Source organism: Macaca mulatta, chromosome 18 (genome assembly GCF_049350105.2).
Source record: "Macaca mulatta isolate MMU2019108-1 chromosome 18, T2T-MMU8v2.0, whole genome shotgun sequence".
NCBI classification, from domain to species: Eukaryota; Metazoa; Chordata; class Mammalia; order Primates; family Cercopithecidae; genus Macaca; species Macaca mulatta.
The window spans coordinates 69,930,184-69,943,124 of NC_133423.1; the positions used below are offsets into that span (position 1 = coordinate 69,930,184).

At 41.0% G+C, this 12,941-nt stretch overlaps 1 long non-coding RNA gene across 1 annotated transcript in view; it reads left to right on the plus strand.

The window, feature by feature from the left end:
• The window catches only part of LOC114673687 (uncharacterized), a 72,093-nt gene extending 60,178 nt beyond the window's left edge, over nucleotides 1-11,915 (plus strand). Inside the window, exon 4 of the long non-coding RNA XR_003724464.2 lies at nucleotides 9,493-11,915. This is a non-coding gene — a long non-coding RNA (uncharacterized LOC114673687). The remainder of the gene's footprint in view (nucleotides 1-9,492) is intronic.
• Nucleotides 11,916-12,941: the final 1,026 nt, after the last annotated feature.

Consider the following 12,941-nt stretch of genomic DNA (forward strand, 5'->3'; position numbering starts at 1 on the left):
AAAATGCCAGAACCAGTCACCCAGATTCAAGTACCACATTCCGGCCTCCCACTTCCACATCGTCTCTGCCCCGGCCTCGGCCCCATCTCCATTAATACCCCACGCCCTTTTGCAGACGGGCCCTTAATTCTGTCCAGTGGAGTCTGGGCTAATTGGTTAGTTTTTTTTAGGGGCTGATGGGGGAAATAGAAGAGGGTGGAGGGAGAGGCAAAGGAGTGTTTACATTTCTCCTTTTAATGACAATCCACTTGACAGAGCTGTGAGTCCCAGCATTTTGAAATGTGTATGTGTGAGTGTGATTTTTTTTTTTTTTAAAGGCGTCTTCTTTGACTCTGACATCATAGGAAAATGGAATGCGCTAAGTATGTAAATTTCTCCAAGCTCTCACAGTCTCCATTTTCTCTCGGTGGATGGATTTTGTTTTTCTTTTCTGGTGTTGCTCCCACACAATGGGGCCAAATCTTGTTCAGGACAAAGAAACATATAAATAGAACATGCATGTGGTATGCACGGGAACTCTTGGAGACCAGAGAGAGACTGTTTGGACAGGCGTCTGAGGGCTGCTGGGGGAACCTTGGGGTCTTGGCCTGAAGAGCTTGACAGGCAGTGTCTGTCCCCAAAGTGACAAGTCACAAATTTCAAAATCATTCTTATTCTCTGGGAAACACTAAGAAACCCTGGAATGGGTACAGATTGAAAATGAGGATGTGAAATATCTTTGTGTGAGTGCGTCAGATGTGGGATGTCAGTCTGCCTAAGAGATTGGATGTGTTTTACAGAGCTAATGGAGTGGGTTTTCTTTTTGATTCACCACGAACAATGGTAAGTCCCGTGCAGCATCTCACCCTCTGCATCTGCATCATCTCAGTGGCTTCCAGGTACTCGCTGAAGCTTATATTCAACCTGTTTTCCTGTATTATGGATTTGCAATTGTTTCTGTGTCAGTCATCCTCCAACCAAACTCTCCCCTCTTAAAACTGCACACTATAGCTCTAGCCAAAAAGACTTTTATCAGCGCAAGTTTGAACAAACTAATGTGTGCAGGCGCTGAGTGGTTATTTTTGTTTCCAAGTCTGGACATAGAATCACTTGTTCAATTTCCTGCTGGGTTATATCAAGTGGTTTTAACATGTAAATCTCTGATAAGGAAACTGACTAATTTATGTAGATTACCCATCTGAACTGCTGTCAGGATTGCCTTAATTTTTTCTGCTTCCTTTACTTCTTTACTTTTTCTCAGTCATCATTATTACCATTACTAGGACTATCAAGTACAACTTTATTCAGTATATGTTTAGAAAATGTTCTTACTAAAACTTAAAAAAAAAAAAAAAAAAACCAAAAAACCAAAACAAACAAAAACCCTCCGCATTCCTGAAGTGTGTGTGGGAGTTCTGTTAGTTTGGATGTCTGTGCTTTACAACCCGGATTCAAAATAAATACGCCTCTCAGACTCCATCACGTCCTTAACAATCAGAAGATTGTTCATTTGTTTTAATTAAAAATTTTAAAAATGAGAAATGATCTGAACTACTTCCGTTTTATTTCTAGTCCTTAACCAGCCTCACCCTACTGCAGGCGATGGAGCTTCCCTAAGCTCTAAATTGAAATCCTGTAAGCTGCTTGAGCACTAGATTCTAGAACCTGCTCTGGCTATAACATGAAGTAAGTTGATCCCTGGGGGATTTTCCATGCAGTAGCTTGATGAAAGCTACTGGTTCCCACCCAACCCCGGCCAAAGGAACACCAAATTGAGCCACCATCCACCAAGAAAGCACCTCCATAAGAACCCAAGGTCAGGTGAGCGATCACAGTACCTGTGCTTAACATCATAGCAAGGAAAGACGCACCGAAGAGAGAAGGAAAGACAGCGTTGAATCAATGACACCACCCTGCCCCCATCCCCTGGCAGCAGCTGTGTGGCAAGAAGAGAGAATCAAATAATTGTTAATTCTATGCTCAAATACACAGACTGGGATGGTATCTTAATCTGTTCATGCTGCTATAACAAAATACCACAGACCAGTTTATAAACAACAGAAATTTATTTTTCACAGTTCTGGAGGCTGGGAAGTCTGAGATCAAGGTGCTGGCAGGTTCTGTGTCTGGTGAGGGCTGCTTTCTGCTTCCAAGACGGCAGCTTGTTGTTTCACCTGGCGAAAGAGATGGAAGGGCAAAAGGGGCCTAGCTGGTTTTCCCCAGCCTTTTTATAAGGCACTAATCCCATGTATAAGGGCAGAGCACTCATGGGCTAATCACCTCCTAAAGGCCCCACCTCTTAACGCTGTTGCCTTGGGGATAGTGTTTCAACGTTATTTTGTGAATTTTGGGAGGGACACGAACATTCAAGCCATAATAGGAAGACTGAGTCAACAGAAACCGGTACAGTAGTCTCCCTTATCTGCAATTTCACTTTCCGAGGTTTCAGTTATCTTCAGTCATCCATGGTCCAAAAATATTAAATGAAAAATTCCAGAAATAAACCATCCATAAATTTTAAATTGCGTGCCATTCTGAGCAGCATGATGAACTCTCTTGCCATCCTGCCCAGGTCGTGAATCATGCCTTTGTCTAGCGTATCCACACTGTAGAAACTCCCCACCCTTAGTCATGTAGTAGTCATCTCAGTTCTCACATGGAAAAGGCATGTATATGCAGGGTCAGTACTACTCGAGGTTTCACGCATTCACTGGGAGTCTTGGAATGTATCCCACCACTGTAACCAATATCTGATGCTATTCTCACACCAAGCTGGTAAACCTGGCCTAAACAAAGTCCCAAGCTGCCCCCCAGACTTGTGAGCTAGGTCTCTTGTCTAGAAACAATCTTTAGTGACCCAAAGTCAAAGCTTAGGTATCCCGTTGACTGGGCACAGGAGTGGAACCCATCTATTCTGGAATGTGGGTTTCTAGTCAGGTAGCATCTGCTTCGTTGTTAGGTGCCTTGAGGAATGTGGGACCAGGAGGGTCCTTCGTGCCTCTCCCTACACCCCAGTCGCACCCCAGCCCCATCCTGGTGCTCCTGCAATGCCCCACTCTCTCAGAAGCCTCATGCTTCAGAAGTGTTTTAAGACAAGACAGTGTGAGGCTAAATGCAAACTGGCTTCGAAAATGACCATTTTTTGTACCCACTGGGAATCCTTCAAGACCTTTCCCTCCCCTCCCTTCTCCCCACAGTGAACTTTAAGTACTTTTATCCATAGAGACCAAAGACAAAGTACTGTGCCTGACTTCTCTTTTCCAGCCAGCCCCCTTGCCAGTCTGGCTTCTCTCTTCTTTGTTTGGATGCTCTTCTTCATGGCTCCTCGCCAATGCACAGATGTAAACTATTGTCTGAGTATTAAAAGAAAAACACAAAACACAAAAAAGCACACATGCCTTCAGTATTAATGACCATAGAGCTGTCTGCATAAGGTGAAGTCTGTGGTTCGAGCAGACCACAAACCATCAGCCCCTGCTGCTGCAGGAGCGCGTGCTTTTCTCCTGTGTTTCATTGGAAACGAATGTAGGCAAGCACAACAGGCTAAGAAAGCAGCACCACCGTGCCCTTGAAACTCTTCGGGGCAGCCTCCAGTGGCAAGCCTTGTCTTTGCCACCTCCTCTCAGTGAAGTTCACCATCTTTAGGCCCCCTCAGAACTGCCGCCCCATGCTGTCCTCCTCAGCCTAGTAGCCAGAAACCCCGTGTTTGGTCTTTTGCCCTCAACAAGACACTTCTAGCCACATTGAGTCATTGCTAGCTTGTTGGAGAAGTGAGAGCACTGGGTGGAGAGTCAGAAGCTGGCTTCCCTCCTACCCCTGCTGATTGGTTGCCTGATCCTGGGCAAGTTTCTGCTCCCTGCTCAGTATCCTTGCCTGCAAACTAAGAGGGCTGGGCTAGACACATTCCTTCCATTTTTCCTTAAGCAAATATTTATTTAGCTCCTACTCTGTGCTAGACACCGAGGACGGAACTGAAAACAGGACAAACAAGGTCCGTGCCCTCATGGAGTATATGGAACAGCAGGAGAAAGTTAAAAGAAAGTAAAAGAAGACACTCTGAGCATCCTTGTAGCTCCAGCAACCTTTGAATGTGTCACTGAGAATAGCCCAATGTGCTGTTCTTCTGATTTATCGGGGATCAAAGTCTTTAACTAAAGATGTGGGGTTCTTTATGGATTTTCAGGCGTCAGCTTCAGGAAATAAGTAATCAGGAGGCTTTCATGACCCTGAAGTCCCCCTTCAATGGATACCTGCTACACTTCTCTCCTGAAAGCCAGGTATCTGCAGCTGTCATCCCACTTGCTACTTTAACTGAAGGAATTTTCAGAAACAGCAGCCAAGCATGACACACCACCAGCCTGTAGCTCCACCCTTCAGTGGAACTGTTATTTTTAGGCCTCTCCTCTCTTGTCACAAGCATCTACATACCTCCCTGGGTGACTCATGTTTGTGGATAGCACCAGGCACACGTGACTTTTTCAATGTGGGGCTGGCTTATTTTGACAAGCCCACTCTCCATTCCATCTCTACTTGCAGCACTCAGAATACTCTAATGTGGGAAAAACTGTGGGACTTCCTTCCAGTGCCCCTCAAATGTGTGCCATGCAGCAGGAAAACTACCCCCAGAGAAGCCAGGGCAAAGCTGTCCATGAGCCAATGGGTTACTAGTCATAACGTTGAACATACTGCTTCCATATTGCTTTGCTCTACATTCGTATCCATATGACTTGACCCCAGAGCTTCAGGTACAGTAAAATGCTCTTATTCGTTTTGGGGCCATGTTACCAGGCATCAAGGTGATATCCTAAAAAATCACACCTCGCATGGCTGTTAGACACCTATGGAAGATGTGGGCTCTCAAAACAGCACATTTCGAAATTGGAGTACTTCTAGAAGTTGTTGGGCATGAATCATCCATTTCTATCAGAATTTTTGCCATTTTTTGGTCATAGAAAAAGATATTTCTGAGTCTATATTTCAGGCAATATGACAAAAAGGATAAAAACATTGCCACATGGACCCAGGTCAGTGGCCTATCTGTGTGGTGCCAGGAGGCAGAGAAGATGAATATTCTCTTTCAGATTCAGCGAGTGACTCCTTTCGTCATAAATCCATTCGGTGGTGTCATGTCACACCCCTCTCCTATTGCCTCTACACCCACTTTTTTTTGTATATTGGTTTGTTTGTTTTGTTATTTCTGGTCTTTAATAATCTCAGGCTTTTTCTTATCACAAGGTATCTTCAAGGGCTATTCCTTCTGCCCGAAGTATATTCACCCTGGAATATATTCTTCACCCGGCTAACTCATTCTGGTCTTAGTTTAAAGATCTTTTCTTCAGAAAAGCTGTATCGACCCCTTTGGGGGAAGGTGGATTTCTCTGTTTTTTCTTTCTTAGCATCCTATATCTTTCCACTGTAGCACTTCTCACAGCAGTATTTAAACGATTATTTGTTAAAATGACTTGCTGAATACTTGTCTTTCCTACCAGATTTTAAACTCCATGAAGGCAAGCCTTCTTTATTCAGTTCTACTGTTCCAATGTCCAGCACAACACTTTGCATGTAAGAGTATTTTTCTCAAAACCTGTGTCAATTTGATAAGTATCCTTCTTTAAAGATATTTTGGTGAAATGCTTTAGAGCTTTTGGCCATCTCCCATTTGATTAGTATTTGCACAGTGATTTGTATAAGTTCTTCACATGTCTAAAACAAATTTGTCTTTAATCAGTGAATGAGTTGCACGTGTTTTTTCCAGTTCATTGTTTTTATTCATGTATTATATTATTATACATCTGTATATTATATAATATTATAATACAAGACACACTTAAAATTTTTTGGGTAGTGAAAGTTATCAATATATTATTTTATAGTTTCTCAGTTTCTATTATATGTAGAAAAGCCTTTACTATTCTGAATTTATTTTTAAAGTATATTCTTTTTTTCTTCTAGTACTCTTCTGAGGTTTTTTTCTTTCTAAATTTTGGATCCATTGGAATCTCAGTATATACATATTTTTTCAGAAGTCTATATATTTTAGTATCATTTATTGACTTAAGCTGCCTTTTCTCTATTGATTTAAGCTACCAACTTTTGTTATATACTAGTTTACCATATATATTTCTATCTACTTACCCATATACCAATACCATGAGGTGTTAATTGATACCACTTTACAATGCATTTGACACCTGGTAGGGTAGTCTTATTCATTAATCATCATACTCCACTGCACCCCAACTCTAGCTAGCTGCTTTTTAGATTTTCTCTTTGTTTATATATTCTGCAGTTTCTTTGTGCAAATTTTATTCTGCAATTTCTTTGATGCAAATTTCTTTACACTTATCTTTAATAGTTATTATTGTTCTTTCAATAACCTACCACCTCACTTTTTTCTCATCTTCTGAAATAACAATTACACTTTTGAAAGAGAAGAAAGACTTTCTTGGAAAAAAGAGATTCTCTCTCTGTCCTCTATGTCTCTTTACCACTCTCCTATATTTTTCATTTCTTTGCCTCTCTGCACTATAATTCTGTATAATTTGTTCACATTATCTTCAGTTCTCTAATTCTGTCTTCCACAGTGTCTAATCTGCCACCACACCCACTCACTGACTTTTCAATTTCTGTTACTCTATTTTTAATTTTAGAAGTGCTAGTTGATCTTTTTCAAACCCACCATGTCAATTTTTATTGTTTTCTATTTCTTACAGGTACTTTAAAGCTTAACTTTCATTCATTTAAATAAATTTTCATTTATTTAAATTTCATTCATTATATTAAATTTCATTTATTTAAATAAAATTAGCATAGCTCTTTGTATTCAGTGTCATTCAAAACAGCTGCAGTTGTATAACTCTCCTCTGCTGTCTATTTTGCTGGCATTAACTATTGGTGCTTTGTTTTCTAGTGTTTGGTAATCTTCAACTGTACTGCCTACTGCCCTTGAGAAACCATTTATACAAAATCCTCGAAGCCTAGGATGAAAGTATCTGCCTCCAGAGATGATTAGAGTTTGCTTCTGCCAGGTGCCTGGGGACACTATGGTTGCGTATCACTTTAAATTCATAGCTCAGAGTTTCTTGGCTCATCCCAAAGACATGTATTTGAGCAGCATATGGGCAAATGCTGCTGGCCAATGATTCAGTGATGACGTCCTATCAGGGACAGGTTTTCTTTTTCTTTTCTCTGCTTTGCTTAGTGTCAAGGTAACTCTCCCATGGTCCCCTGGGGTAGAGGGAAGGAGAGCAGGTTCACCTTTGGTTTGTCCTTACCCTGAGGGTGAACCTCTTGGGACTCACAGCTTAATGTGGGAGAAAAGTCTCCTATGAGACACTCCTTCCTACCTTGAGTGAGTCCTGGCCTTTGACTTTTGTCTTCTTCAGTCTGAGAGTTCATGAAAACCACAGCCAACTCAACTTATCCTGATCAACCATGGGCAAAATCCAATCAGGGCAAAATCTAATCATTTGGGAAGTCCTGATTATCTTGTCAGCTTTGCAGTGCTTTTAAAATCAAGTTTGTTTAACATTTTATCCAAATATTCATTGTTTTAACTGGAAGAATTAATCTAAATAACTAAGTCCATTATTACCAGACATCGAATAATGTCTGTTGATTTTTCTTATAAGTTTTAGTAACAGCTTATCTAGCTTTTTAAAATCCTATATTTTTATTGCTTCAAATTCCATTTATAGATATCTTTGGGAGAATTAAATTTTTTGCTTTAAGTCTTCCTACTTAAGAATATGGCATGCCTTTCCATTTCTTTCATTTTTTCCTCCTCAATAACATTTTAAAGTTACATTTTATATAATTTATATTTTGTGTTAAATTTTTACTCTTACTTACACTTTTAAAAATTATTTTTATCTCTTTTGTTTTGCCCACATCTCACATTCCTTTTTACCAAAATGTTTACTTTAAAAAATATATACCTAGGTGTTTTCTTTCAGTTATATTAATATAAATATTAAACCTTTAAGTTTTTTCAGAATTCTGCTTTAAACTCTGTCCCATAGGTTCTGATATGTACTAGCTTAATTATTTTCATTTATAAAAATATATCCCTTAATTATTTTTATTTTAAAAAATATATCCCTAGTGGAAGAGTTGCACATGAAAGAATATTTTAGCATTTCCGGGTGGTAGAATTTTTCTCTTTCTTCCTCATTTTATTATTAGTTTTTAAATGAATTGCTTTGTGATTGGAGAAGCTTTTCTGGATTCAGTCTAATTTTTGAAGTTTAGTATCATTTTCTGTGTGGACTTGGATATGGTCAGTTTCCAGTAGAATCTGGGTCTCCGTTCTGCTGCTTCCATTGTGGTCTTGGTTTCTAGGCTGTCATTTTTGCTAGGTTCGGCCAACTTGGGTTTCACCTCCCATTGTCTTGCTAACTATTTCCTGAACTATTGTATATTTGTTTTTTTGAGCTCCTGTTTTTTAAAGGTGATTGTTTCACTAAGTTTTTTCTTTTCTTTTTAAATTCATGACAGTATGTTGGATCATAAATGTCATCTGTTTTGTGGCAATATTTTTCTAGTGAAGCTTTTTAAAACATAATGTATTTGCTTTTCTTGTTTCATTCATTCTCTTTTCATCTATAGGTACTGTGTGTGTTCCTTTTTGAATACTACCCATCTCTAAGTCAGGTCCGGGCTTTCTAAATTATCTTTCTGCAAGACATTTGGACACGGAAGTGGGTGGTGGCCAGGGTTATATTCTAAGCTAGCAGGAATTCTCTTTAAATATAATGTTGTATGGATGAGGGACAACTTCGAGATTTGCTTCTCCTCCTGCAGGTACTGGCAGTCACAAGCAGGGCTGCACACCAGGAAATCTCTCCCCTCCCCGCTCTGCTGAAACACTAACTAATCAACTTTTTCATTGTTACTGAGTATCCCAGTCATTGAATTCCTCAGTTTTCTGGAACTGTGATCACACAAGACTTCCCTTTAGAACAGGGATACTCTATAGTAAGAAGCCACAGTTGAACTTCACGTCACCCTCATTGCCACTCTCATCGAATACTGTGGCCTTAACCTCCTCCTTCAATCCAGTTTAAGACTGGGACATGGAAAATAAGAAAGTGTTCAGACATTTTCAGAATGGAATAATGTGTGTGAAGGGCGAGGTCCTGATGCAGTGGCCACCGGCACACCTGAAGGGGTAGCTTTTCTTTTTGGGACAAAGGGTCTCTATTGTCCTTCAAAAAAAAGAAATCTTACATACTTTGATTATATCATCCAGGACAATAGACTGTCCTGGAAAACAAAAGTCACCAGCCTCTGCTAAAGCTGGAGTCTTTGGGGGTAAAATCAGGACCACAGGTCAAACACAGTTTTTGGTGACCTATGTCTGCAAGGCAGTCAGAAGCAATAAACTGTGCAGGGTTGATTAAGCTTGATGATATCAATGTAGTCTACTGAGTACTGAAATATTGAAATATTTGTGATGTCATCTATTTATCTGTATTGTTCCATGGGTATGTATCTCCTATTTGCTTTCATCAGAGATTCAGAGGACAGTCCTCAAAACGAAAAGGTTTTTGTAGTTGTTTTCTGAAACATCCAAGAAGTACCTGGAAAGACAAAGGGAACGAATACCTACTACTACGAATCACTGGATGCTGATAATGTGCTAAAGGTGATATCTTATTCACAGCTGCATCAGGTAAGTGATCATCCAACATTTTTCAGTGTTTTACTCAAGGCTCAGAGAGGGTAAGAAACTTGCCAGAGTTATCCAGCAAGCAAGGACCAAATCTGGCATTCAAATACAGGCCCCGAAGCCTCCAGAGCCTAGGGTGGGAGCTGGCACCGACACGAGGACAGGAGAGAGTAGAAAAAGAATTCTAGGATTCCTGAAACGAAGCAGGTCTGGTCCCTACAAGGGGCCCGAGGCCTCAGAGGGGGACTTGCCCAGTGAGCAAAGGGTGCCGGGAGCTCCGTACCTCCCTCCTCCAGCCCACAATTTTCCATCACCACCGGAGAGCTGTTTGAAATACTACAGCTCCAATCCCCATGATCCTCTTGAAATTCCTCCACCATCCCTGAGGCCTGCCAGTCCCAGTGTGGGAAATTCTGCTTTAGAGGGATGTTATGAATATTAAGGAACAAGTGATTATTAATCTTTTGGCAAACGTATAGTCCTATAGAAATGTTAACCGTATGTTCCCATTTAACTTCATTTATAGCACTTGGATGACACTAAGACATTTGCCTCTTGTTCAGGAATTATACTAGTCAGAATTTGCAAAGCAATCATTAGGCACTTCCTACATAAAGCATAAGAGACGCTGTCTACATCTTCGTGCCATCTGATCCAGAGGGTTTGGTTTGGTTTGGTTTTTGCTTTGAATAATACCCTGTAGTTCACTGGGTCTGTTACAAATAACCTCTTAATTATGTGACTTACTCCAGTCAGAAGACTTCATCAACTCACCATTCCTCTGAGACCATTTACAGGTTATTAAAAAATCCAAGTTCCGTAGAGCTGGCCTTCAACTCGGATGTTAAGCTTGACATGATTCCTTTCCACGTGTTTTCATTTTCTTCTGCGACAGCATCTCCTGCTCCCTAAAATAGTGCATTTATCTCCCAAATTCAATTATCCATATTAACTGGGGAGCTGCTATCGGGATAAGTGATATCCGTAAATGTTCCAAGAAGCTTTAACCTTAATAACTTTATCACAATCAATAGTTCCAAATTCATCAAACAGGGCTTCACTAGAGTTGCCAAAAAGGAATACAATTTAACTGCTCTGAGAGCTTTCACCCTGTCCTCATCACGTGTTTCCATGGAAGATGCAAAGAACAGAGACACACGAGAAAGGTGGACAGGCAGAGTCAAAAACGAAACGGAATGAGGTATCCGACTGTCAACAAGCTGGGTAATCTGCATTTCCCTGAGCTCGACTCTGTTCCTCTCTGTTCTTCCTTCTGTTTTTTCTCTCTCCTCACTGGAGTGCTAATGAATACCTTCCACTGCTCTGGAATGCCATTGTGTTGTGACTGTCCTCCCTTGCGAGGTCTTTGGGGAGGCCACGATGAGACTGGTCTCATCCACGGCTTCATGTCCTCCTCCCTGATACAGTCCCCAAAGACCCTCTCCACTCAGGGCTCAAGTGCCACTCACTGGGTGGGTCATACCCCCAGCCCCGTAAAATGTTTCTGAAGGATTGGGGTTCTGACATACCTCACCCGAATCTTTTGCATCTTTAATAAACGAAGTTAGTACCAAGTTATCTTAAAGCAATCAAGTCTTCATTTACACCCTTTAAATATCTCTAGACAGTTATCACGGCCCTCTGTCAAGCAACACGATGACCCCGTTCTGCCCTCTCTCAGAAATGCGAAGGAGCAGTGTTTGCGCTGTTTCAAAAAATCTTTGGCAGCAGGGAAGACGGACTCTGTTGTTATCAGAAATGGAAAGTAAATTTGTCTCTCCTCTGTAAACAGAGACGTTTTTACACTGTTCTTCGCAGGAACTCACAGTGCAGCTTACAAACAGCAGGGATATGGTCATTGGTCATTTGTTTCCTTACTAACCAGAAAAAAAAGCCAGGGATGTGGTCAGATGACAATCATGAAATCACATTTTATTGAATAGGCTTTATACTTGTAAGATGTCATCTCTTCCTTTTGTCTCTAACCTGCTTTTTTCTCTCCCCCCCTTTTTTTCTTTTTTTGGCTCTTATCTTCTGGTAAAATGCATGAATCTTCACCTTGGAGCAAACTAAACAGACTCCACTTTAAATTCTTCAAGGACAGTGACTTTAGTTGTTATTCGTGTGTGTGTGTGTGTGTGTGTGAAAGAGAGAAACAGCACCAAATGAATGAGTGAGTGAATAAGAAAATAAATGAATAAAAATTGCAAAAGGGATCAAACAGGAGCAAATATGAGATAGTTTAATTTAAAAAAAAGAAAGAAAATCTAGTTACATTGCGAAATTCACTGTTGCTGCTGTATCATGACTAGAACACTCCGTCCCATAAAATTGTGCTGACTGAGGAAGGCACACAGCGGGGTGCAGGCTGTGGGGACAGACAGCCCTGTATTTGCATCCTGGCTCCAACATGGACCTGCCTCCCTAACTGCTCTGAGCCTCCGCTTTCTCTTCTGTCCGAGGCAAGTTACCACAGCCGTAACAGGCACCTTGTGGGATTCACGATAGAATGATGTCATACCGTGCTTGTCACTATGCCTGGCACAACGTGCTGAATTTTCTCTGGGTGACACTCAGGTAAGTGTCAAAGTGAAGAAGTTTTTAATTTTTGCTAAATCTGTCATATGTGTTCCATGGATTTATTCTTTCACATCTCCTACTTCTTATCTCCTATTTTGTAAGTCCTCAATGATGAATTTTACTGAAACAATTTCAGGACTCATTTTAGAATTAGGATTCAGCGCTCCACATGCCCCGGAGGTGATAAAGGCCATGCTAAGTAATCCCTCTGCTGTGTCTGGGCCGGTCTTTGGAAGGCAGCTTCCAAGACCCAGGTGGTACAGTGGTCCCGTCTCCAGCCCTCCTCTGAGTTCTCTTCCATTGCAACCCTTCCTCATTTTGGATGAAGCAGCTGTGCTGGAAGCATGAAATATAGGCGAGTGCTCTGAGAGTCAAAGAAACGTCTCTCAGCATAAATAAGAAGCAAGACATAACTAAGAAGGAGGGAAAGGCAAAGTGAGCATTTTTCGAATCCTAAAGGGTATCGTTTGAATGGCCTCTCTTTTAGAACTTCTTATCTGAAGTTTCAAAAAGGTTCTTAAAATCATTTATGCCAATAAAACTTGGAAGTGTTGAAAGAATCCCAAAAGAGAAGGCATCTTAGGCATGGTGCCACCTTGTTGCCTGTAATTGCAGTCCCGGTTCCACTCTGTTAATCCTGTCAAAGCAAAACCGCACAACTGGGACTCTCACTGATACCACTACCACTGAAGGCTGGAAAAAGGAGCCAGGC